The sequence below is a fragment of the Cervus canadensis genome, chromosome 33, assembly GCF_019320065.1.
Source record: "Cervus canadensis isolate Bull #8, Minnesota chromosome 33, ASM1932006v1, whole genome shotgun sequence".
Classification (NCBI taxonomy): domain Eukaryota; kingdom Metazoa; phylum Chordata; class Mammalia; order Artiodactyla; family Cervidae; genus Cervus; species Cervus canadensis.
Genome location: NC_057418.1, coordinates 19,870,265 through 19,895,878, shown reverse-complemented (window position 1 = coordinate 19,895,878; position 25,614 = coordinate 19,870,265). Strand labels below are relative to the sequence as shown.

General features: G+C 39.2%; 1 protein-coding gene and 1 non-coding gene across 2 annotated transcripts in view; both read right to left on the bottom strand.

Moving 5' to 3' along the window:
* The window catches only part of SASH1 (SAM and SH3 domain containing 1), a 983,107-nt gene that overhangs the window by 800,550 nt on the left and 156,943 nt on the right, over nt 1-25,614 (bottom strand). The window lies entirely within an intron of this gene.
* LOC122434238 lies at nt 7,503-7,609 on the bottom strand. Its single transcript, XR_006267312.1, has one exon. It is a non-coding gene; the product is annotated as a U6 spliceosomal RNA (small nuclear RNA).

Here is a 25,614-nt window from a genome sequence, read left to right as displayed (position 1 = left end):
GTATACAGGAGGATGTGTGTAGGTTGTATGCAAATACTACATAATTTCATATACGACTTGAGCATCTGGAGATTTGGGGAGTCCTGGAAATAAACCCCTGTGGATGCTGAGGGACAACTGTGTGTGTGTGTGTGTGTGTGTGTGTGTGTGTGCATTCATTGATGCATACATGTATGAAAGCACATAGGTTATTTGTTTTGAGTTAAAAGATGTAAAATAGTTCTCTCATTCAATCTCTGCTCCAGAAGCCTTGTTACTGCCTAAAATAGCCCCCAACAATGGCAGGACTGCTTAAAGGAACACACACTGCCTGGAAATTCCACACCATTTTATGTACCTTAACTCACAGAATCCAATCCACCTTACAACCCCACGAGGAGGGCTCAGAGATACAAAAAAAGTGAAACAGCCCAAAGTCACTCTGCTCAAAGAACAAAGCCAGATTTTCAGCATAGGCTGGTCAAACTGCAGAGCTCAGAACTACCAAGCCGAACACCACTCCTTTTATATTTGTGCATCGGAGGTTCCTAATGAAATGACAGAATGTTATAGGAAGGGATGAAAACCAGAAGTCCCGTCTATATCCTGGACTCAGACGTGGTGTAAATGGTAACTCATGTACCTGACGCATCATCCTCGCACATTCCTGGTGGCCAGTGGGACCAGGGTGGCTGGCGTCCAGGGGACAGTTTCAGGCCCTAAACCCCTGTGTGTTCACCCCAAGATGCCTGACAAAAGCTGTCATTTCCTGCATCTGTGATCTTGCGAATAAGGTTGAGACAGAATGGCTGAGCCATCACGCCACATTAAAAGTTTAGTGCAAGCTGACTTGCTGAATTGGGTACGTACCCAGCACAGCACAGAAGAGAATGGAACACAAGCCCACAGCGGGGTGTGAAGGAGGAGCCGACAAGACGAGGGTGGACGGGGCAGACGTGCACGTGAGGAACCTGGGAGCACGGGGTGGGGGAGAGCGGAGGCTAGAGAGCTCAGAAAGAGCAGGGCCCTCGGTGAACCCCAGAAAGAGCCTGCCCCCTCTCCACAAGCTCAAAAAGAGCAGGGCCCTCGGTGAACCCCAGAAAGAGCCTGCCCCCTCTCCACAAGCCCACCAGCTAGTCATCTTTATCCAAAATCAGAGTCATGTGTGGGCATGTTATGAAGAAAATTTACCTAATTTCTCTCAACTGGGAGGTGTTAATTTGATAATTCTCAGAAGATCTGGTAAAGGACAATGATTTTAATTAAAGAAGAGAAGAAATTTTCTTTAGTCTTCTAAACACTTTTGGCTTACTTGCAGGTCTGAGTATATATGTGTGTGTGTGTGTGTGTGTGTGTGTGTGTGTGTGTGTGTATTTGTATAGTAACACTCTTAATGTACCTGGTATGCCCTCTATAAACTTCTCGCCTGGCTCTTGTTACAGTTTGGGGTACTTATTGGCCTTAAATCGTCTGGGACAATGACCCTGTCTTTTTCATCTTTGTAGGCTAGTAGCTAGTACAATACTTGGCACACAGGAGATTCTGAGTAAATACTCAGTAAGTAAAGTAAAGAAAATCTAGAGCTTTCTCCAAAAAAGACATAATGCAAGTTGAAAGAAACAAGTTATAGTCTTTGTTTCTGTTGGCAGGAACTTTACATGTCAATATATTATCATTTCCTTATTTAATGTCCTGATCCACTGACCACACTTGCCCTGTATTCTCTAGTTATCAAGAAGCAAAACTAAGACAACATCTACACTATCACCCAAGATAAGGAACCATTTGAACATATCTGTATTATTGGCCTAAGAATAACTGTAGCATTTTGATTTCTAGAAATTTTATGGTAAAAAACAAAATCCTATCCATGGCTGATTCATGTCAATGTATGGCAAAACCCACTACAATATTGTAAAGTAATTAGCCTCCAACTAATAAAAATAAATGGAAAAAATAAATAAATAAATTCCATATATATGCATTAAAAAAAAATTCTAGAAACAAAGCTGATCTCTAAGAAAATTCACAAGAAGAAATGTATCTCTGACAATATTTAACTAACCAAACTGAAAATGTCAATTCAAAAAGTCATAGAAGTTTATGTTCACTGTCCAAGGAAGACAAATGCAACATCATTCCTTACTTAATGCCTTGTTGCTGACCAGTCGCTAAGTTGTTTAGGACTCTGCAACTCCATGGACTGCAGCACGCCAGGCTCCCCGTCCTTCACTATCTCCTGGAGTTTGCTAAAAGTCATGTCATATTTCTTTCATGGGTCAAATTTGCTGTGATTTCCACTGCAATAAAAATGTTAAGAGGGAAAACATCGAGGATGGAAAACAGCAAGACGTTGTGGAGCCTTCAAGTTCCAGACGGCCAGTGACAGAACTTTGAAGACGATGTGAGACTTTGCTGTTATGGGCTGTTATTTACAGCTGCTCACTTCTGCCTTTCCAAACCATTTCCCAGATTACCACACATAAATCGCTTATAATTAAAATGTTTTTTATTGACTACTTATTGATTCAAGATTTCAGAATGCTCTGGTTATCACTACAGAAGGAAAAATCTTTTTTTTCACAGCTCCAACAGTACATATTATTACCTAAATTTCTGTCTCCTATTTGGTAATAACACACGCTGACTGAATACATCAACTGCATTATTATTTTCCCCACTAAAATATTATGTTTAACGAAGACTCCTGGCCTTTCACAACCAAGGCAGGCAGAGTAACCACCAGCCTGCCACATCTTGGAAGCACAATCATAAATATTGGGGGAAATAAACACCAGTAAGTTTTGCGACAGATGATGATGCCAATCACAAGGGGCTACTTCACAAGGAAATCACATGAAAGATTTTGTCTTCATCGCCTTTCACGATAAGTTTATCCAATAAAATTGAAAGGGGAGAATATAAGAAAGAGGAATTACAGGTTAATTGTTATCACATGACACTTTTAAAACGTTATTCCACTTGGTCCTCCTTAACAGATGCCTCCTCTGCAAACTATCACAACTGAACAAAGAACTTTAATTTGCAGAGGAACCAACCCGATGCTACATTAATAAAGTCACTTCTCGTTGTCTCTTAATAATGAGCTGTCAGATAGCTTGCTTTGATTAAAACAACAAACTTTCCAGCATGAAAAGACCTGGCCCATGTGCAGCTTACTGCTTCCTCTTGGATGAGATGTTCCGCATCTTTCTCACCCTGGCTTTGATTTCACATTACACATCTGATCTCACAGTAACCTAGCTTTGATTTCACATTACATAAAGTTCGATCTTGAAATCTTTCAAAATCATCCCCTGAGTTGCATGGATCATGGCCATGTTCTTGGGAACAAAAGTCGTCATCCTGTCCTGTTATAAATAGATTATTTATCACGACCAGATTTCAGTCCCGGGTTGGAGTCAGTTCTCTTTCTCTACTCCTCTGGCTGCTCCTTGCTGGCCCGGGGGCAGAATACTGCCTTATGAATCTTCCTCAAGGACCCAATTATCCTGCGGCAGTGGCGTGTCACTGTCCTGACAGCTATGGGCCACGTGCCGGCCCTTCTGTCAGAGGTGAAAGACTGCCGCACCCTCTTCCTCCCCGCGTTTCTATTACAACAAGGACCGGAGAGGCGAGCGCCTTGAAAGGAGTTCGTTAGGAATGCCCCGGAGGTCAAAGACTGCTTAGAGGAAAAGGCTGAGGTGAAAATTAAAAACAGGAAAAGTGCCAGGAGAGTCCAGACAGGTGCTGCGCTCTCCCTGGGCCCGCCGAGCTATTGTGGGAGAGCGCGGCACTCAGGCTGATTTTAATTGAGATCAATTTCACAAGTACCATCTTCGGCACAGTCCTTCAACTGATTGAAAGCCAAATGAAGCTTTTGTAAGTGGGGACAGGTTTTTCTCTGATCTTCCCCACCTAGTCTCTATCCAAATCCGATGAGACTCTGAACTTTTGGAGATTCTGTGCTAAAGAAAAGAGCAGCTATTCTGGGCCGATCTCCATATATATACATATGGTTTTAAAATAATTATTATTTGAGCTGTACTTTTGGGAACCTAACCTGTCACTCCAATTATTTGTCTGCAGCAAACAATTATTGGCAGGTCAGACACACGCAAGGCCCCATGAATTCTGACAGCAGCCTCTCTTAAAAACGCAGTGATTCCACTTGGGGACCACAGGCTCAGCACCTGTGTCCCTGGCTGATTACATCCTAAAAAGGTTTGGGACATGTGGTTACGGTTTCCAGAGGATGGTCTCATGCTCACACTTATTCGAATGAGTATAAAAGTCACTTGTGTCATAACAGTGATGTCACTTAATGACTAGGAACATACCACAGTCATACAAATGTAAAACCTTCTTGGTGTTTAAAGAGCCTAGTCTTAAGACTCCACACATGACAGACTCCTCTCAATTTTAAAACACTGCTAAATAAATGGTTACTCCCATAACAGACAGAGGAAGGCCCTGAGACAAGAGAAAACTCACACTATACAGAATTTTATGATAGTTCCTCACACTGAAACCAGAGTAAGAGGACAGTTTCTCTTTAAGAGTATCATAATGAATTTAAGATATAAAATACAATTAGTTTCTTATTATAAAGGCTAGGTAGGGTTGAAATACAGTGTACTAAAGAAAGTCATAGCTATTCTCATCTAGAGAAGTTTATGAACAATGAATGGACAAACATATGAGATGGGGTTCTAAAGGATGGAAAGTACCTTTTTATACAGGGCCCTAAAATTTCCATATTTCATAAGTTATCATCACTTTCAAATAATCACTCAAATAGTTATTGCAAGATTCAAGTGACATTAGGAGGGTAAATCACAGTTTTAGTAATTGGTATGCAGCAGAAGGGGTGCACAGGTGTATGCACACATGTGTGTGAAATATATATACATACACACACATACTTACGTGCATGCATGTTAGGTCACTCCAGTCGTGTCTGACTCTACAACCCCACAGACTGTAGCTGACCAGGCTCCTCTGTCCATGGGATTCTCCAAGCAAGAATACTGGTGTGGGTTGCCTTTCCCTCCACCAGGGCATCTTCCCAACCCAGGGATCAAACCCTCGTCTCCTGAGTCTACTGCACTGCTGGCAGATTCTTTACCACGGAGCCACTGGAGAAATACACACACACACACACACATATAAAGCCTATATCCTATTTGTATTTGAAGACAATGTATTTATTCCAATGAGGTTGTAATTGATCAAAATGCAATGGTTTTGAATTTCCTCTGAATTATTTTCAGAGCCTTCAGCACCTTCTCTTTAGCAAGATTTATTAATGTTTAGTATCTGCAACGGCCAATCTTAGATTGGAAAACCTTCCTGTGATAGTGGCCTTGATTTCTGGGCAGTGCTATCATTCAGAAGTGAGAGTAATAAAAGAGTCTCAAACAAACTAAAATATATCATTTGGGGTCAAAATTGAAACATACGCTATCAAAACAAGGGGGAAGTTGGTCGGGTGACTTAGGACTAAAGGCAACTCCAAAAGAGGACTTGCAAGACTGTTTTGAGTAATGGCAGGTTTGGCAAAGTAAGCATGTACCTTCCTGAGTGACTACATTCAAATCCCAACAGATATTTTGCCATGTAGACACTGGGGTTGTGAAATACACTTTTTCATTATTTTATAACCAAACCTCACTTTTTTCTTTTTCTTTTGTTTTTGAAACCACACTCCAGAAGAATGCAAGGTTCATGGCCATTTTATTTTTTAATTTTTAAATTTTTTATTGGAGTATAGTTGATTCAAGATGTTGTGTTAGTTTTCTGGTGTATAGAAAAGTAAATCAGATCTACATATATCTACTCTTTTTTAGATTCTTTTCCCTTATAGGTCATTACAGAGTACTGAGTAGAGATCCCTGTGTCGTACAAGCCTCATCATATAAGGAACAAATCTAGACTCTCTCAGTAAATCTGAAGAGCTGAAAAAAAAATCAGTAGATGTTTAGCATGTATGTTTATAGGCTGGAGACAAAGACAGACTCTACTAGTTAGTGACTGCATAGAGTTGGACACAACTGATACAACATAGCATGCACGCATGCACATAAAATTAAGAAATAATTAGAAAAAGAGTGGTAGAGTTCTGCTAGGTAAGACTTAGGAATATATCTTGAATTATAGAAACCTGAGAGCTGGAAGGGATCTTGGATACCATCTGGAGTTCTAGGCCAATCCTCTCATTTTCAGAGAGGAAACATAAAGTTCAGAGAAGTTGACTGCTTTATCCAACCACATATATTAAAAGAGCTAGAATGAAAAAAATAGATGAAAGTCTTATTCCAAGTTTCCACTATACTTTGTTGTTCTAGAAACAGTATTTTAAAGAAGTCATATTTTTAAGAAAACTTTTTATTACATACCTACAAAATAAATATCACTTTAAATATATTTAGAAATGTTATGGGTTTCCCACTTGGCTCAGTGGTAAAGAATCCACCTGCCAATGCAGGAGACATGGGTTTGACCCCTGAGTCAGGAAGATCCCCTGAAGTAGGAAATGGCAACCCACTCCAGTATTCTTGCCTGGAAAATTCCAAGGATAGAGGAGCCTGGTGGGCTATAGTCCATAAGGTAGCAGAAAGACATAACCAGGCATGCTCATGTACACAGACACACACACACACACATGAACATACACAGAAATCTTATAGCACTTAATCTTTAATATAAAAAAACTAATGACATAATGATGTTAGCCCACTGACAGGGGTTTTCTAGAGGAGATTCTGGACATCTAGCTTCTAGAGCCTATTACTTTTTGCTCTGGTTCTTCACTCACTGGGCATAGCTCTCCCAAGATAGTGCTCTTCTTCATATTAATAAACAGTAACATTTTAAGAGATGAAAGAAGTGTAAAGATCTTGGATTTAATCTCATAACCATCCCATCCCAGAGACAGCTATATTTCAGCAGAGAATTAAATCATTCACTATCATTCTATTTCCTAGAAAGCCCCGCAGCATGAAGAAACAACTTTTTTTTTTACAATAAATGATTGATCTCCTAAAACACCAAAATAGTTTCTCTCTTTTCAAAATTGCATCACTGCCATGTTAAATGTGTTACTATATGGATACACTTGCAAAGACATCTGACTATCTAGAGAAAAACACCCCCTTGATTGCTTCCTTTTTGATTTCATTCAATAACTGGGGAAGGAAAAAGAGTTACCATATATAAGTACCTGTGCTTTATATACCTTGCGCCATTTAATCCTCCCGCTAGCTGAGTTGGAAACTGTCACCATTTTACACATACACTCAGAAGCTTAATTAGATTTTTTTCCAAAGTGAGTAGCCTATATGTTTTGGAGCTATGTCTGAAGCCCCTTCTGGGCTGGCTGCATTTCAGTGTCAAACTAATTTAGAATCACAGTGTGGTAAAGAGAGCTTGTCTTTAGCTTTTCAGCACTCTCCAGGCCAAACACCTTGCCTTTGAGACTCTGGGGCTAGCTAGGCTTGCCCTCTCTCTTTTTTTTTTTTTTTTTAAATATGGAACGCTTCACGAATTTGCGTGTCATCCTTGCGCAGGGGCCATGCTAATCTTCTCTGTATCGTTCCAATTTTAGTATATGTGCTGCCGAAGCGAGCACTTGCCCTCTCTCATGCATGGCCTTCAAGGGAGGCTTTATTGACTCTGAGATTCTGTCTTGTTCCTCTTTCCTGCTGACTCTCATTTTTAAATAAAATATATTATTAAAAAGTTTTAAATCAAAACAATAAACTTCCAAGAGATTAAATATATATACCGGATTAAGAACAAATCTGTAAAACTATCAGAAGAGTGTAAAAAATACCTGTTTCTTGGGAAAGATTTCTTAAACTGGCACAAAAAGTACAAACTATACAAGACTGTGATGTTTCACCATATAAGAATTATAAAGGTCTACACAGTTAAGTTAAAAACGAAAGGGACTCTCTGAAAGAAAATACTCATAAGATATAAAGCAAATAAAGGATTGGTATCTCAAATATACAAAAATTCAAATGAATAAAAAAATCTAAAAGAAAAATGAATCAAGGATATATATTGACATAAACAGAAACAAATGTATATCAATAAACAGATTTCTAGTCAGTTGTTAAAGGGAAGTGTAAAAGTGTTAATTTTACACAATTGACTCATCTTCTTCTTGAGCCTCTGTCTCACTGGTATGGGGGACTTGGCGTTGGGGTATGGAGATGCAGGTTTGACCCCTGGGTCAGGAAGATCTCCTGGAGTAGGAAACGGCAACCCACTCCAGTATTCTTGCCTGGAGAATTCCATGGACAGAGGAGCCTGGCAGATCCATGGGGTCACACAGAGTCGGACACGACTGAACACTATCCACAAATGGAGAACAGGGGTATCACTGACTTTCCAGATAAGTGAATCCCTGACATTTTTGGTTCTAAATCACCTTTAGATACATAGGGAAAAAAACATGATCCTCAAAGAATAAATACTGCTTGATGCACAGTCCTTACTAAGGCAAGAAATTTGACTCAAACCTTTCTGAAAAAAATTAAATATTAGTTGATATCTTCATTTTAGCCAACCGATCAAGGAACCAAGAATCCAGATTCCTCGAGTACCCCGGATAAACTATTACCTCATTTGTAAAATAAAATGTTTCATCAGAAAGTTAATTCATTTACTTAGAAAAGATATATTAAGTGCCTAATTTGTTTCAAAAGCTGGAAATATAGATCTGAACAAAACAAAGTCCCTGTGCTTATATGACTTAAAAGTTAGTAGGAGATATACTTAAAGAACTCTCAAAATTCAACGGCATGAAAACAAATAACCGAAGTTAAAAATGGTCAAGATATTTGAACAAACATTTCATCAAAGAATATATGCAAATATACATATAAAGAGATACTCAATATCACTAACCATTAGAGAAATACAAATAAAAACTCTAATGAGATTTCACTACAAACCTTTTTGAATCTCTAAAACTAGAAAGCCTGACAATATCAAGTGTTGGTTAGGATGTGAAGCAACTAGACCACCACCGGCGAGAGTGTAAAATAACACAATTATTTTGGAAAACAGCCTAGCAGTTTCTTAAAAAGCTATATGTACCCCTACTATTTGATCCAGCCATTCCACTCCTAGAGAAAGGAAAGCATCAGGTCTTAGAACTGATGTATGTAAAACGTGTACATAAATGTACACAGCAGCTTTATTTGTAATAGCCAAACAATACAAATGCAAGGGTAAGCAAATTTTGGCATTTATATACCCATATAATTGTGGTGTATATAGCCATACAATAGTATACAGCAGTATTACTAAATAATATTCACTGGTAAAAAGTAATGAACTATTGATACATGCAACAACAAATTTTGGGGATGATGTTTATGTCCATTGTCTTAATGGTGACATTTGTAAGTGTTATACTTAGGTCAAAACTTATACAATTGCATGCTCTAAATATGTGCAGTTTATTGTATGTCAAGTCTACTTGATTGAAGGTCTTAAAAAAAAATGGCTCAGACACCCATGTGAACAATCCGCCTTCCCCACAAACTCCCATTTCTCAAACTGCCCTTTTATGCTTCTTTCCCGAAATCAGGGCATCCTCTCACTCCTATTTTTAAGTGTCTAAATTTGAATAAAATTGTTGATGGGGGCGAGGAACACATACAGATTAGGTCCTGGAGCTCTCTGTCCACTAGAAAAGAGAGTTTTGCTGTGCTTTTTAAAAAAAACAAAAACAAAAATAAAAACCTTAAAAAGGAAGAAAATCATGCTGATTTATTACTCATGTTACAGCGAGCGATCTGGCAGGAAACAAAACCAGCAGTTAATCTGCCAGGCAGAAAAAATGCAATCCCTTTGTTGGTTGTTATGAAGCAGTCGGCTGTTTTATGGTGGGAGTCTATCAAATTCAATACATTTTACATGATTGCAAATTCCTTAAAATATGAAGATGCTCTAAGGGCGTTAACAATGAGGGACTGTGGTACTTTGCAAGCACAAATTTTGTTACTCTCTGTAAATTCCACTGTTTTATTTTTAATAGTAATAAGACACCAAATGCCATTAATGTTATTCTAATATAAATGTATACGTGTGCTTTAATGTGCATGTGGAAAGATAAGAATTGCCTTGCCTTCTTTCAGAATTGTAAGTCAGGCATATAAAGTAACATGAAGACAATCTGATGGGTAAAATGTATCTATAAATATCTAGGATCATTTACTATAAATTACCCATTATCCTGCCCCCGCCCCCACCCTTCAAGGCAGTAAATGCCCTTAACTGAAGATACAGGATGAGAACAGCTTGCCCCATTCTTTATCTTTTCTGCATAAACTCTGTTAATGGCAACCCTAAATGCAGCAGCTATTTTCAGGGTAATATAAGATGACACCTGGGAGGCACCACAAGTGTTTCAACTACTGGAAGCTGCCTTGCCTGGAACTGGCTCACTTGTTCATTTTTTGGTTGGGCCTATAAGGTGACCAAGGCGGGCATGGTGACCCACTCCAGTATTCTTGCCTGAAGAATCCCATGGACAGAGGAGCCTGGCGGGCTACAGCACATGGGGATCGCAAGGAGTTGGACACAACTGAGTGACTAAGCACAGCACAGCACATAAGGTGACCATTTAGAAGACTCCCTTGGGCTTTCCTCATAGCTCAGCTGGTAAAGAATCTGCCTGTAATGCAGGTGACCCCGGTTCAATTCCTGGGTCGGGAAGATCCGCTGGAGATGGAATAGGCTACCCACTCCAGTATTCTTGGGCTTCTCTTTTGGCTCAGCTGGTTAAGAATCTGCCTGCAATGCAGGAGACCTGGGTTCAATCCCTGGGTTGGGAAGATCCCCTGGAGAAGGGAAAGGCTACCCACTTCAGTATTCTCAAGTCCAGGGGGTTGCAAAGAGTCAGACATGACTGAGCGACTTTCACTTTCACTATTAGCTATGGGGCTTCCCAGGTGGCATTAGTGGTAAAGAACTCGCCTCCCAATGCAGGAGACCTAGGAGAGTGAGGGTTTGATCCCTGGATAGGAAAGATCCCCTGGAGGAGGGCATGGCAACCCACTCCAGCATTACTTGTCTGGAGAATCCCATGGACAGAGGAGTCTGGAGGGCTGCAGTCCATGGGGTCACAAAGAGCCGGACACAACTGAAGTGACTTGGCATGCTATTAGCTATGACCATGGACAGAGGAGTCCGGCGGGCTGCAGTCCATGGGGTTGCAAAGAGCTGGACATCGCTGAGTGATTAACACTTTCACTTTCACCCACCCGCAGTTCCTCTGCCCTCCAAGCGCCCATGAATGCTGACATCCCTGTGGTCTGACTCCCAGCCCCCAGCCTCTCCTTGGACCATTGACCATGACTGGGCATCCTCCCTGCCTCCTTCATGAAGTCATCCTGACTCAGAAGTCTTCTGGTCCCCACCCCACCTCTGCCACTCCAAGCACATCATCCTCTCTGGATTTTTCTTTTTTTAATTGGAAGATAATTGCTTTATAATATTGTGTTGGTTTCTGCTATACATCAACATGAATCAGCCACATGTACTATGCACATGTCCCTTCCCTCTTGAGCCTCCCTCCCACCTCTCAGCCCATCCCACCCCGTTAGGTTGTCACAGAGCGCCAGGTTGAGCTTCCCGAGTCACACCGCACATTCTCACTGGCTATCTATTTCACAAACGTTAACGTGTATGTTTCCAGGCTACTCTCTCAAATCGTCCCACGGTCTCCTTTCCCCACTGTGTCCACAGTTCTGTTCTCATTCTCTGTGTGACACATTGACTGTAGCATCGATCAGATTTCTCTTTTGTTTTCTCATGTTAAATGTAACTTAGTTTTCCTCCAGCTCAGAACATATCCTCAAAATCTTCCCAGGGCAGCCGCTTTTTCTCCAGCCTCAGGACAGTCCTGTTTCTCCTGCTCACTCTCTTGCTCCTCATCTCTGCTTCCAATCACCACTTTCCTATTTCACCACAGCGGCGGTTCATGGAAGTTCATGTCGTCTATGGCACCCCTCTCTCCCCTTCCTCTGCCTTATTCACCAACTTCAGGTCTAATACAGGGAAGGTCAGGTTCATCTCACGCTGGTCACACACACTTTGACACTGCCCTGCTCACAGCCTCTGAAATACCCTTGGCTAATCACAGTTGACTGTCCACTGTCACACCGCTTTTTTGTCATCACCCTCTGATGCTAAACCTCGGCACAGATTCAATGTTGATAATAGGATCTCCATCAGAAAAACCAGGATAGCTAGCTTTCCGAACTGAAAGGGTGGCATCGTTAGTAGCTTTGAAGATTTGCTTTATAAGCTAAAGTCAGAATACTCAGGAAAAGAGCCACTCTCTTTAAGAAAAAGAAAATCCTCTTGACTTAGCAAAGCAAGCCCATCTATACACTGATTTTAATTTTTATCAGGCCCTTCGCAATCACATTCTAGCCCCATCTTCTTTCATTTCCTGCTTCCCTGCCATCTTCCTCAATCCTGCATCCTTTTCTACCCTCTCCATCCCAGCTCCCTAGCCACCTGCAGTCACTCTTAGCTCCCTAGACACGCTGTCCCTTTCCACATGGCCATCCCTCTACTGGAAGACTATATTCCTCCTGGAAATTTCTATCTCTTCTTTGGTCGAGTTTAAATGTTACTTTCTCTTTAAATCCCTTTCTCAACTCTTTTAAGATTGTTCATCCCTATGCCTTTGATGTGTCAAACACTTCATAGGATCTAGGAGTTCATCAATAAAGTGAAGAAACTAAAATATCTGCCTTCTTAGAACCCACTTTTTAGTGAGATGGAACTGATACTAAACAAGGGGGGTAGATTTAAAAAACACAGTATATTATTTACTAATAACATACTTTGTTAAAGCATGCTACAAGCCAGGATGGAAGACTAAGGGATGCTGAGACTCGTGAGGGAAACTGCAATACAGATAAGTCCCCTACATACAAACAAATTCCATTTCAGGAGCACATTCGTAAGTCCAATTTGTTCATGAGTCCAAAAAAGTTAGCCTAGGTACCCGACTATCAAAATCAGCTTCACTGTAGCGGCATCACCACTGCGTTTACGCTTGTTTCTGGATATCCTGGGCTTGAAACAAAGACACTATGTCACTGTACTCTATACAGTATTGCAAACTACATGAAATCACAATCACTTGTAGAGGACGCACACATGTGACAATGTACGCCAGACACGTGAACTAACTTATGCGATTGGATGTGCAAACATGCATGCACATCTTTGAAAGTCCGCAACTTGAAGGTTCGTGTGTAAGGGACTTGCTGTATTAATACAAAGTGATCCAAGGAGCCTGCACTGCATTGAGCAAGCAATGCAGGAAATGAGGAAGTGAGCCTGCAGTTGAAGAATGACAGGATCAGTGTTCATTGCTAATATCTTTGCATCCAAAGTTGGACTGTGAATTCTGTGAAGGCAGAGACTGTTTTGTATGGGTATTTGGGCCTCCAGCTTCCAGAATATTCCTGGTTAACTTGTAGGGGTTCAAAAAATGATATTTGAGTTAATACCCATGGCATGCTCTGCTTATCTCTGTCTGGGTAAATTTCACATTTCCAGGTGACTTTTCTCAGAGATAACACTGCAAACAGGCAACTGAGTGCACAGTGACAAACTTCAATTACCATAAAAGCAACCACTGCATGCTTTCAGCACTCCTTATAAAATAAACAGCTAAAGATAACTGTTCTTGGCGTTGATACACTGAACCTAAAAGTTATATTCTTGGCCTTCTCCAACATATTTACAAGTGTCTAATAAAATGCAAAGTAAGTTTATTTCTTTTGCATGGCATTTTATTAATGTAAACGACCAAAAGTTTCATGCAAAGCATTATCCTTGAACTATAGTGATTCACTGCATTAATGGAAAATCACTGTCAGTGAATTTTAAATGGATTCTGGGAGGGTATTAGTTTTCCCCTTGTATAAAAATATCCTAAAATCTATATTTAAATGATATTATTGAACCAATAAATGGCTACAGTACTGTTTCAAAGGCAGCAAATTTAAATGGGTGACTTTAATGATATATAACATATGTTAAGTCTCAGCCCTTCCTTGGTAGCTGAGATGGTAAAGCGTCTGCCTGCAATGTGAGAGACCCGGGTTCAGTCGCTGGGTGTGGAAGATCCTTGAGTCAGGAAGATCCTCTGGAGAGGGAACTGGCAACCCACTCCAGTATTCTTGCCTGGAAAATCCCATGGACAGCGGAGCCTGGCAGGCTACAGCCAATGGGGTCGCAAAGAGTTGGACACGACTGAGTGACTAATACTTTCAAGTTAAAGTGACTCATAAAAAGGAACAAAGAAGGATTGCTACCTACTGAGATGACCTGAATGAACAGTAAAACTATCTCTAGCATATCTGCGTCAGTAGAGTTGGGGTGTACCCCAGTGTTTACTGCAGCATTATTTACAATAGCCAGGACGTGGAGTCAACCTAAATGGCCATCGACAGATGAATGGATAGAAGAGATGTGGTAGATGTGGTGTGCGCACACACACACAATGAAATATTACTCAGACATAAAAAAGAATGAAATTGGGTCATCTGTAGTGATGTGGATCAACCTAGAGTCTGTCATACAGAGTGAAGTAACTCAGAGAAAAACAAATATCCTATATATCCAAATGCATATATATGGAATCCTATATTTGCAGAATGTAGAGATCAGACTTGTGGACAGAGGGGGAGGAGAGGGTGGGACGGACTGAGACAGCAGCCCTGACATAAATACACTATCTAATGTGTGAACTAGACAGCTAGCGGAAAGATGCTGCATAGCCCAGGGAGCTCAGCTAGGTGCGCTGTGATGTCTAGAGGGGCGGGATGGCGCAGGGTGAGAGGGAGACGATGTGCATATGTATAAATAAATATATATATATATATATCTGATTCGCATTGTTGTACAGCCAAAACTAACACAACACTGTAAAGCAATTATGCTCCAACTTAAAAAAAAAAAAATGTCAGGGAAGCAGTCATGTTGTATAGTGTGGGTGTGTATTAGGTACCCACTTGGCAAGATGACCTCACTAGTTAAGCAGAGGGAACGCCTTTAGGTTGAGTGTCTCATGTTTCAGATCGTGTAGTTATCATTTTAAAGGAAGCCCATGAACATAAGCTGGAATCACGCTTTTGTCATACATAAATAAGCATTTAGTCTCCTTGTTAGAATGATAAATTATCCACAAAACCTAAGAAAAAAAAAGAATGCTTGATGTATGATCCTCCTTTACTCTCTTCCTGTAATTGTTTTATATAAACATTATGATTTTTATGGCGTTGAGGGATTTTTGTCAAAGTTGTAGCCAATACATAAGTTATTTTTACGTGTCAATTTTAGTTGGTTCTTAGTGGCTGGCCAGACCACAATGCTGAGAAGAATGTAGACCAAATCTATCAGCAGGTAAGACTGCTGTGATCAATTATTAATGTCTGCCTTGGGCAAGGGTTAATATTGTCACATATGCTATTCTTGGCTTCAAAGGATGATAATACATTATTGCATGAAGCAGGCACGGTGATGGAGGAGAAGCTGTAACTCGAGACCTGAAAAGAAAGATGAAACAGTAAGAAGGGAGGAGGCAATTGTTTTGTCCAGCTGTCCCCACTCACTTGTAGATTCTCATTCTTTTGCTAAAACCTTGGGTTTATTTTCATCTGTTAGTTTTATTAAGGCAGGTAACTTCTTTGCAGAGCACAAACTAGCTATCCCCTGGGACATTAAAACATGAGAGAATGTCACGGTACCTACTGGAGTTTGGTCAGGAAAGCAGGATCCACTGCAGGTAACTTTGAACAGGAAGGGATTTTATCCAGAGCTCAGCAGCAGAAGTCAATAATTGAAGGGAGTCTCGCATACAGGGTGCAGAGCCCCGTGGCATCACCCCAAGACCCATTAGAAACAGGTGAGGATTCAGATTTAGAAATTAGTCATCAGATCTTTCATGAGGAAAACCTGCTGTTGGTGAGTGCTAGGTGTCCAGTGTTCGTGCTCCTAATCTCAGCTTTCAGGTCCGTGTTGGGGAATGTGAAAGGGAGGGTGGGAGCAGATGAATTTTTCAGCCTGAGAGTGAACTGCTGAGCCCCAAGTCCACACTGACTCGGCATGAGAGCTTCCCAGAGGCACGTGCTGCTGCGACAGGCAGCGGGGTACCAGCAGCCATCCTGCACCCTCCATCGGCTCCGTCTCCAATACCTAAGAAAAGCCTCCCCAGCCTTGCATTTCCTACCAAAGTCTGTCCAGGGAGATCTGGGGACGTGGAACTCTTAGAAAACGACCACTTATCACAGCCACAGCCCCCTTTTTCTCTGCTACCCAAAAATGACATAAAACAGTACCTCGCGGTTTATATTTACAGCACATCACCATCACTAACGCACGAGTTGAACAAATGTGATTAAAGGCAAATTTCAACTTGCTGCTAGCCTTTCCTAATAATTACAGAACTTAAAATGGCCTTGTACACTATAATTATTTTTTTCATTGTTCAGACACTTGAAGACCCCATTATGCTTTTTATTTCTAGCAAACGGACTTCCACTTTCTTTTAAAATTTTGTTCCTGTAGAGATTAAATTCCCCCCTCACTTCCCATCTTTCATTTATGTTGCTGCTCCTAGATCTGGGTGAGTTAAATGGGGTTAAATGGGGTTAAATTTTCTATTTTTTTTTCTTTTATTCTGTTTTTCGTGTAGGCTTTGAAATCATTAGTTAACATTCAAAGTGGTTCCATAAGAGTTAGGGACAAGATATGAATAACCAATATTATGGTTACTATTTAACATTACACGAAGAGTTTTAGCCAATAAGATAATACCAAAAAAAAAAAAAGAGAGAGAGAGACACACACACACTAATGTAGTGACATAATTATGGGAAGAGAAGAAGAAAGTCTATTATCTTTAAAAAATCCAAAACAAAAATCAAACATGGCATGATGTTTGGCCCAGCAATAAAGATGGTAAATAGTTTTAATAATGTAAATAGTGGCTACTAGTCCTTTTTTTTTTTAATGTGATATATATATTGTGCTGTGCTGTGCGTATTCACTCACTCGTGTCCGACTCTTTGTGACCCCATGGACTACAACCCTCCAGGCTCCTCTGTCCATGGGGATTCCCCAGGCAAGAATACTGGAGTGACTTGTGATATATATTATTTGAAAGGAAATGAAGGAGCAAAGGAGACAAGTTAAAAGAAAGTGAATCTTTCACCTAGAAAAATCTATAGAAGTTGATACATCAAGAAGGTGCCAGAAAAAATACCATCAAAAATTGCTTGACTACTTAAGTAGTAGCTTCTGGGGAGGTCAGATGAGGGTGCAAAGGGTTGTGATTAGGACATTGATTTTTTTCATTACAAGCTTTTTAAAATGTTATTGGCTACTGATTTGATGGAAAAGCATTTTCTCCTTTTTATGTTTTGGATTTAAACAGCATATTTTACTATAAGAGGTATTATTTTGTAATTAAAAAATAGTAATTTCTTAATCTAAGAAAATCCACTAAACACCTGCCAAAACTAATGAAAGTGTTTACAATAAGATGAACAAAAACCAACTTTCTTATTTATGTTTAATAATCATTAGACTATATTATGTGAAAGAGCCTATTCACAATGGTGACAAAAAGTATAAAATACTAGCAATAAGACAAACAGCAAATACACATGAGCTGCACCCACACATTTTATAGGAAGCTACAAATGAAAAAAATGTAAGGACAGAGGTTAACCATGTTCCTGGTTGGAAAACTCAATACTGTAAACCCATAAACTCTCCTAAAATTAATTTAAAGATGCAGTGCAGATGGCAACAAAATCCCCAACTGAATTTTTTATGGAACTTGTCCAGTTGACTCTCAAATTTATCTGGAAAAGTAAATGTGCAAAAGTAGCTAAAAAAATTCTGAAAAAGGAAATGAAAAGGGATTTGATCTACTAGATTATAAAATATATTATAAACTTCTAGTACTTTAAAAAATGTGGTATTAGAACTGGAATAAACAAGAAGATAAATGGAAGCAGAAGATAAACAATTCACAAATAACTTGATGGACACATGAAAAGATGCTAAATTTCTCTGATAATAAGAGAAATGACAATTAAGTGATGAGCTACTTGCTGCCCAATTTCTTGAAAATATTAAGAAAAAAATTAATAATACCCAATTTTAGAAGAAGATACATGAAGAAAATGTGTTCTCATTTGCTATTTGTGTCAGCAACTTGTTTTACCCATTCTGGGGACAATTTGCCAGAAAATCTATATGTTAATGTGTTTTAATTTTGACCCAGAAATTCTAATTCTAAAACTCTGTCCTAGAAATATATTCACCCATGTGCAAAACAGACACAAGTACACTAATACTTACTGACAAAATATCCTGGAAATTACCGAAGTGACAGTAAATTATGGAAAAGATTATAAACTACATAGTCATAAAAATATATGATCGAGGAACTTCCCTGGTGATCCAGTGGGTGAGACACCCAGCTTCCGCAGCAAGGGGCACAGGCACGATCCCTAGTCAGGGATCTAAGATCCTGCATGTCTCAAGGTGTGGCCAGAAAAAACAAAAATAACAAAAATGTATGGTATAAGCCTTATGTATTGACAGGGACGGATCTCCCAATGCATACCTTATACTGAAAGGGAAAAAACTGCTGGACATAATATAGAGTATAATATAAGGCTTTTATAATCTTAAACTTTTAAAAAACGTATTTTATTTATGAATTTATGTATTAATTTTTGGCTACACTGGATCTTTGCTTTGCCGGGGCTTTCTCTAGTTGCAGCAACTGGGGGCTACTCCTTGTTCCGGTGCATGGGTTTCTCACTGGGTGGCGTCTCTTGTTGCAAAGCACAGTCTCTAGACGCTCGGGCTTTAGTAGTTGTGAGACACAGGCTAAGTTGTTCCGTGACATGTGGAATCTTCCTGGACCAGGGATCGAACCCAGGTCCCCTACACTGGCAGGCGGATTCTTATCCACTGCGCCACCATGGACGTCCAAGGTCTTTATAGTCCATACGTACATATGTACACAGGAAAAAGTTTCCAAGAATGTACAACAAACATTTAACAGAAGTTTCTTCTGAAAACAAGCATGAGACAGGGGTAGGATAGAGGCAGAAATTCACATTATACTTCATACATTCTCATATAAATTTGATATTTTTGCTTAGGGTAGAAATTTTTGCCTCTGTTTGAAACTAAACATTTTTTTCATAATATACCATTTAAAACATTTTATAAACCAGTCTACCAAAAATGAAAAGCTTATGGCAAGTATATTTTTATCATCTTGCGTTTAAGTTGAAATTTTAATTTTACCACTCAGGTTTTGTGTAAGAAAGAAAAATTGTGAGACGTACAAAGTCCAAAATTAAATGTTTCATTTTCAGTTTTATCATTACCTCTTTTTACTATGATATTTAAAGTCTTTTTGTGGAAAAGGAGAAGGGGAAGAGGGAAAATAGAGGGAAATAAGAACTTGAGTAATTCCAGAAGAGGTGGGAAAAACTCAACTGTGAGCTACTGATCTGGTTGTTTGTCACCTGTCTCCAAAACAGACTGGTAGAAAACAGCTTTGAAAGTAGCCCTTGGATTATCATAACAAAAGCAGACAGCAAGTACCTACAGACTTCATTGTGAGCACTTGCACACAAGATGTAGATAAGACCAAACTGCCTACTATCAGCTTTTTCTTAGCCTCTTTGGACGTTATCATAAAGATGTTCCAGACCAGGTTTTGCCACTACGTCTTCCTTATTATTATGTGCCAACGCCTTTTTGTAAAACTGCAAATCGCCATGCAAATTGTTAGATGTGATTATTATCAATTCCTGCAAATTACTTTTTAATGCCTCTCTTCCTTTCTCTAATCAACACCTCACCATAAAAATAAATAAATGTTGGGAATTCAAATTAAACAATGACAATAACCCCTTCCTTGGTGCCCAATACATGCAGAACTCTGAACAATAAAGTGTGAGAAAACAAATGATGAGTTAGACACGGGCCTTACTCCATAAGGTAACAAAGAGGACAAGTATGTCCACAGCACCTCAATAAAGGCTTTAAAAAAACCCGAAGTACAGTTGATTTACAGTGTTGTGATAGTTTCAGGTGCATAGCAAAGTGACTCATTTATTCATACATATATATTTATATACATACCTATACATAAATATACATGTGTGTGTATATATGTATGTATACATAGGGCTTCCCCAGTGGCTCAATGGTAAAGAATCTGCTTGAAGTGAAGGAGACTTGGGTTCGGTCCCTGGGTCAGGAAGATCCCCTGGAGAAGGAAAAGCAACCCACTCCAGTATCCTTGCCTGGGAAATCCCATGGACAGAGGAGCCTGGCGGGATACAGTCCATCAGTCGCAAAAGAGTCAGACATGATCGAGCAACTAACAACAACAAAGATATACGTATACACACACACAAACACACATACATTCCCCTGGGAAATGTTGAAGGCATTGTTGAAGGCTGGGAAAGATTGAAGGCAAAAGGAGAAGAGGGAGGCAGAGGATGACATGGTTAGATAGCGTCACCAACTCAATGGACATGGACTTGAGCAAACTCGGGAAGACAGCGGAGGATAGAGACACCTGGCGTGCTGCAATCCATGGAGTCACAGAGTCGGACACGACTTAGTGACTGAACAACAATTACATGCATATATATATGTATAATTTTTTTTCAGATTCTTTTCATTATGGGTTATTATAAGATGAATATAATTCTCTGTCCTGTGCAGTAAGTCCTTGTTATTTATCTATTTTAGTAGTGTGTGCCTATTAATCCCAAACTCCTAATTTATCCCTCCCCTGCGCCTTCCCTTTTAATAACCATAAATTTGTTTTCTATGTCTGTGAGTCTATTTCTGTTTGGTAAATAAGTTCATTTGTATCATTTTTTTAAATTCCACATATAAGTGATATCATGTGATATTTGTCTTTCCCTGACTTTCTACATTTAGTATCATAATCTCTAGGTCCATGCATGTTGCTGCGAATGGCATTACTTCTTTTTTTATGGATGAGCACTATTCCACTGTGTGTGTGTGTGTGTATACATATATATATATAAACATCTACACACACACACACACACACATATATATAAAGAATATATATATACACACTACATCTTCTTTATCCATTTATCTGCTGATGGATGCTGGGTTGCTTCCATGTCTTGGCTACTGTGAGCAGTGATGCTATGAACACTAAGGCACATGTATCTTCTAGAATAAGAGTTTTCATCTTTTGCAGATATATGCACAGGAGTAGGGCTGTTGGATCATTTGGTAACTCTAATTTTAGTTTTTTAAGGAACTTCCATCCTATTCTCTGTAGTGTCTACACCAATTTTCATTCCCACAAACAGTGTAAGAAGGTTCCCTTTCCTCCACATCCTCTCTAGCATTTATTTGAAGATTTTTAAAAAAGGCTATAATATCCATATGGCTCACAATGAAGAGGGTGACAGCCAACCAGATTAGCTCTAGAAGGCTTCATGTGGGAAATAACATGTCATCTGAACCCAGAAAAAAATGGGAGAGAAGGATATTCCAGGAAAGATCCATATGACCAAAGCCTTAAGGGTGGGAAAGTGAAAGCATCAGTCACTCAGTCATGTCTGACTCTTTGTCACCCCCTGGTCACATCTCTCCCAGATCCCCTGGAGAAGGGAATGGTGACCCACTCCAGTTTTCTTGCTTGGAGAATCTCATGTACAGAGGAGCCTGGTGGGCTACAGTCCATGGAGTTGCAAAGAGTCAGACATGACTGAGAGACTAAGGGTGGGAATTGCCCTTAATTTGGTGGTGAAGCTTGATGGACTGGGGAAAGGCAAAGGAAGCGGGAGATAGATATAAATGGGAATCAATCTGGAAAAAAAAAATTGGGCATACATTCTCAGCAGCATTCTAGTAAATATCTCTATGCTTATTTGAGGATTTTATGAGGATTTGTCAGGCTTGGGATTTGTAATGAGGACTTCCCCACATTTCACTATATTTACTACATTTACTAATATTTAATAAATTGGGCATTCCAAGTCAAATAAAGGAGACTTGCTATTCCTAAATCACTTCATTTGTAATCTGATCCCAAAAAGAAAGGTTATTACAATTGCAGACACAGACGGAGAGTGTGAGTTTTGGGGGCCACCATGAGAGACTTCATTTCAGCCCCCCTCTGCTTTGCAAAGCAGCCTGGTACCCAAGAGGAGGGGGAGCCAGCTCCCTGATACAGAGATGAGGAAGAAGGGCCCAGAGTTTGTGAGAGCCAACAGGATGCAGAACTGGGAATGCACCCTGTTCTCAGGGACAGAGTACAGACGAAGTCTTGAGGAGCCTCACTAGAAAACATTTTTTAAAAGCCTTTTTCTCAAAATACACATACGCATCCCAATGAGTTGGTACAAGCACACCCTATGCAACTCTTTTGTTTTAAGTCAGAGTAAGGCAAATTTACTGAGTTATTTTGTACTGAAAGCAAAAAATAAAAAAGCATATTCATAGAGAGAGCAGTAAGATATTTCTTAAATGGGGAAAAATGACCATCTTTCTTTGCTTACATCAGCAGCCTGAGGACAAAAACAACAGAGAAGGTTAAAAACACTAATACTGCCACAGGAGAAAAAAGAAAAAGAGATGTAACAACTATCTCACTAGATTCTGGAAAGAAGACATTCACACCAGAGACATCTTCATTGAAAGATGGCATCACATCAAGGATTATCTTATGGCAAAAATTATGTCAGTTGACATTTCAGGGACACCAGCTGTGGAAATGGTTTTTATGGCTGGTTGAAAGGGCAGACTCCAAAAGCAGTGGGAAGTCACCCTCTAATTATATCAGGCTTGAATCCTGACCACGGGGTTGATTGGTGAAAGGTACACAGTAGGAATTCTGCAAGTGCTTGTTGGCAGCCTGATCATCACTGATCTGACATCCATTCTTTCTAAAACACGGTGCTTTTTTCCTGCCTTTTGATTATGAAAACACTTCCTTGTCAATGGTAAATTTTTATAAGGTACCCCAAAATTCAAAAAAGGAAGTGAAGTTTACCATCATCATACCTTGCCAGTGTAAAAACTTTTGATGTTTCTCTCCTTTTTTTCCCTATGTTATTTCAAAACTTTTAAAACATTAATTTATATGATACATCATAGGTTTATCTGACTGATGGATATAAAAATAGAAAGAGACCTAGCCTTGCAAAATGAAAAAGAAAATATCCTGGCAGAATCATAGAAACTACATTAAACTCTGTTTGTAGATTCAGTTGCTTAAATTTTATCTCCAAATGCAATAAAAGCAATACAGTCAAAAATACAATAAAAACATTCTTTTAGGGGAAGATATTCATTACCAGAACCATGTTCCCCAGTAACAGTGCAAATGCCCATTCTAGTTAAACAAGGTTGAGTGATTCCCACTTGCTTCTATACAATCTTGGGACACGATAAAGAATTGCTACCTAAGTAAATTTTATAAAGGTTAATAGTAGACCAAACTCAGAGTACAAAGAGAAAAAAAAAAAATTATAAAAAGCAGTGATGAAAACCAACATTTAATTCCACCAGCAGATGCTTGCTTGGTGCTATTTGTTTTCCCTTCTGTAGGATTTAGGAACTACATTCTGATTGCAAAAAAAATAAAAATTAAAAAAAAAACCCAAAACCTAGATGCTGCATGCTTCTGAATTTGATGCACAATATATATTCAATTTTCAATTAATTCTGCAAATATCAGGTTCTGTCATGAGAGATTAGAACAAAATGCCATTTAAATTTACATCTGGTGTGAAATGTTTCTAGATTTGTGTTTTTGTTTATTTTTAATTTATGGAGATCCTATTTGTTGAATACTGGCATCTATTTTTCACTTAAAAAAAGTGTCTTTCAATAAACACAATTGGCATATTTTTAGGTATAATATATTAATATTTTTCTATGAAAAGATCAAAAACAAGCACATCTTTGGGCATGAGTGAGAAACTCATCTGATGGAAGAAATCTTTCTGCAAAGTACCTGGACCTCAAAAGTATCAGGACAAGTATGACCCACTCAGAAGATGGTTTATAGTATATTTATCTCTGCTGGTCTCCTGGAGCTATAATGATTACTGTCAGCGGGGACGCCCTTTCCTATGACAGAGCTGACACTGCTGAGTACAAATTAAAGGAAAATCAGATTTCTTAGTCTCTGAAAGAGTGGTGGGGATGGGGGAGGGGCAGAATCTTTCCTTCCATATCTCTTTTCTATTTTAAGTGTGTCAAGGAAACTCAGCACCAGAACATTTAAACAGAAATGATGCACACTCACTGAGAAAGTTTTAATTGTTGTGTGAAGTAAAGAGAGACAACCACTGCTGAGAAATCACCCATGTTTCCTCAGATTTCCCTAACCATTACCCAAACAAAAAGACGAATTCTGGTCCTCAGCTTTGATCTCACAGCTCAATCTGTTACAGCTAAAATATGTTCTGTTACAAACTCCCAAAAGACAAAGTGTACAAAGTTCTTTTTTAAAAAAAAAGAGAATTCCATGTTATAAACTTAGATAAATATATGATTGAAAAAAGTACAGAATTTTTTATCATTGGAGATTTTTGTATTAAGGCTTCAGGATTTCACTGTGATAGAAACAATGAGAAGCTTTCAAATTGCTGATGAAAAGCTTAACATAAATGCAATATTATGATGAATTCTCATATTCATATTTTTCTCTAGCTTCATGGTAATTCTCACTAAAAATGAAAGTCAACCCCTATTCTGACTAGATCCTTAATTGCACAGAGGAATGCTAATGTGGTAATGACACATTATCAGATGTTGCTTTTACAAAATATCTTACAAGACAGTTACTGGTATACTGTGAAATATTAATAATTAAAAACAAATCACACTTGTCAAAATAAATACATCTATTATAATATCCTTGTTTCCTTACTCGTGCTTGTTTTCCGAAATGGCAGGTGTCAACGTGGATCTTCTGTTGTAGTACATGTATCCAATTAAGCACCCGGTTTAGGAAAGACCTGGCACATTGAGATGATTAAAATGCATGCAAAACAGTGATGTAGTGTAAGGGTAGAATTCTCTGCAATTGTTGTTCTAGAACAATCAAAAACAATAGAATGATTCCCAAGCTGAAAATATTCCATTAGTGATATTTAACCCAAGCCTCTGCACCCTGGAAATATTCTCACCCACAGTGGGGAGCCTGGAGCCAAGGGTCCTGACTCACTAATGCACATCCATCAACAAGGTGGATGACGGGGGCCAAAACTTTGGGGAAGACTCATCTGTTACACAATTTATTGCACAATTCAGTGATCAGGTTCCTTCGTTTCGTATTTTAACTTTTAAGTCCGTAGCTAATTTAAATAATGTTCTTACACATCAAAATGGAAATTGGTCATGCCTCTCAGTGTCTAAGATTCTGCATCCTCATTCATTTCCATTTTCAAAAGAAGCCAGAGAGCAAGTTTACTACTAGTTTAGAATGAGACCCTTAATTGCCAAGTGGACTGCAGTGTCCCAAAGGCTTGCCTGGAG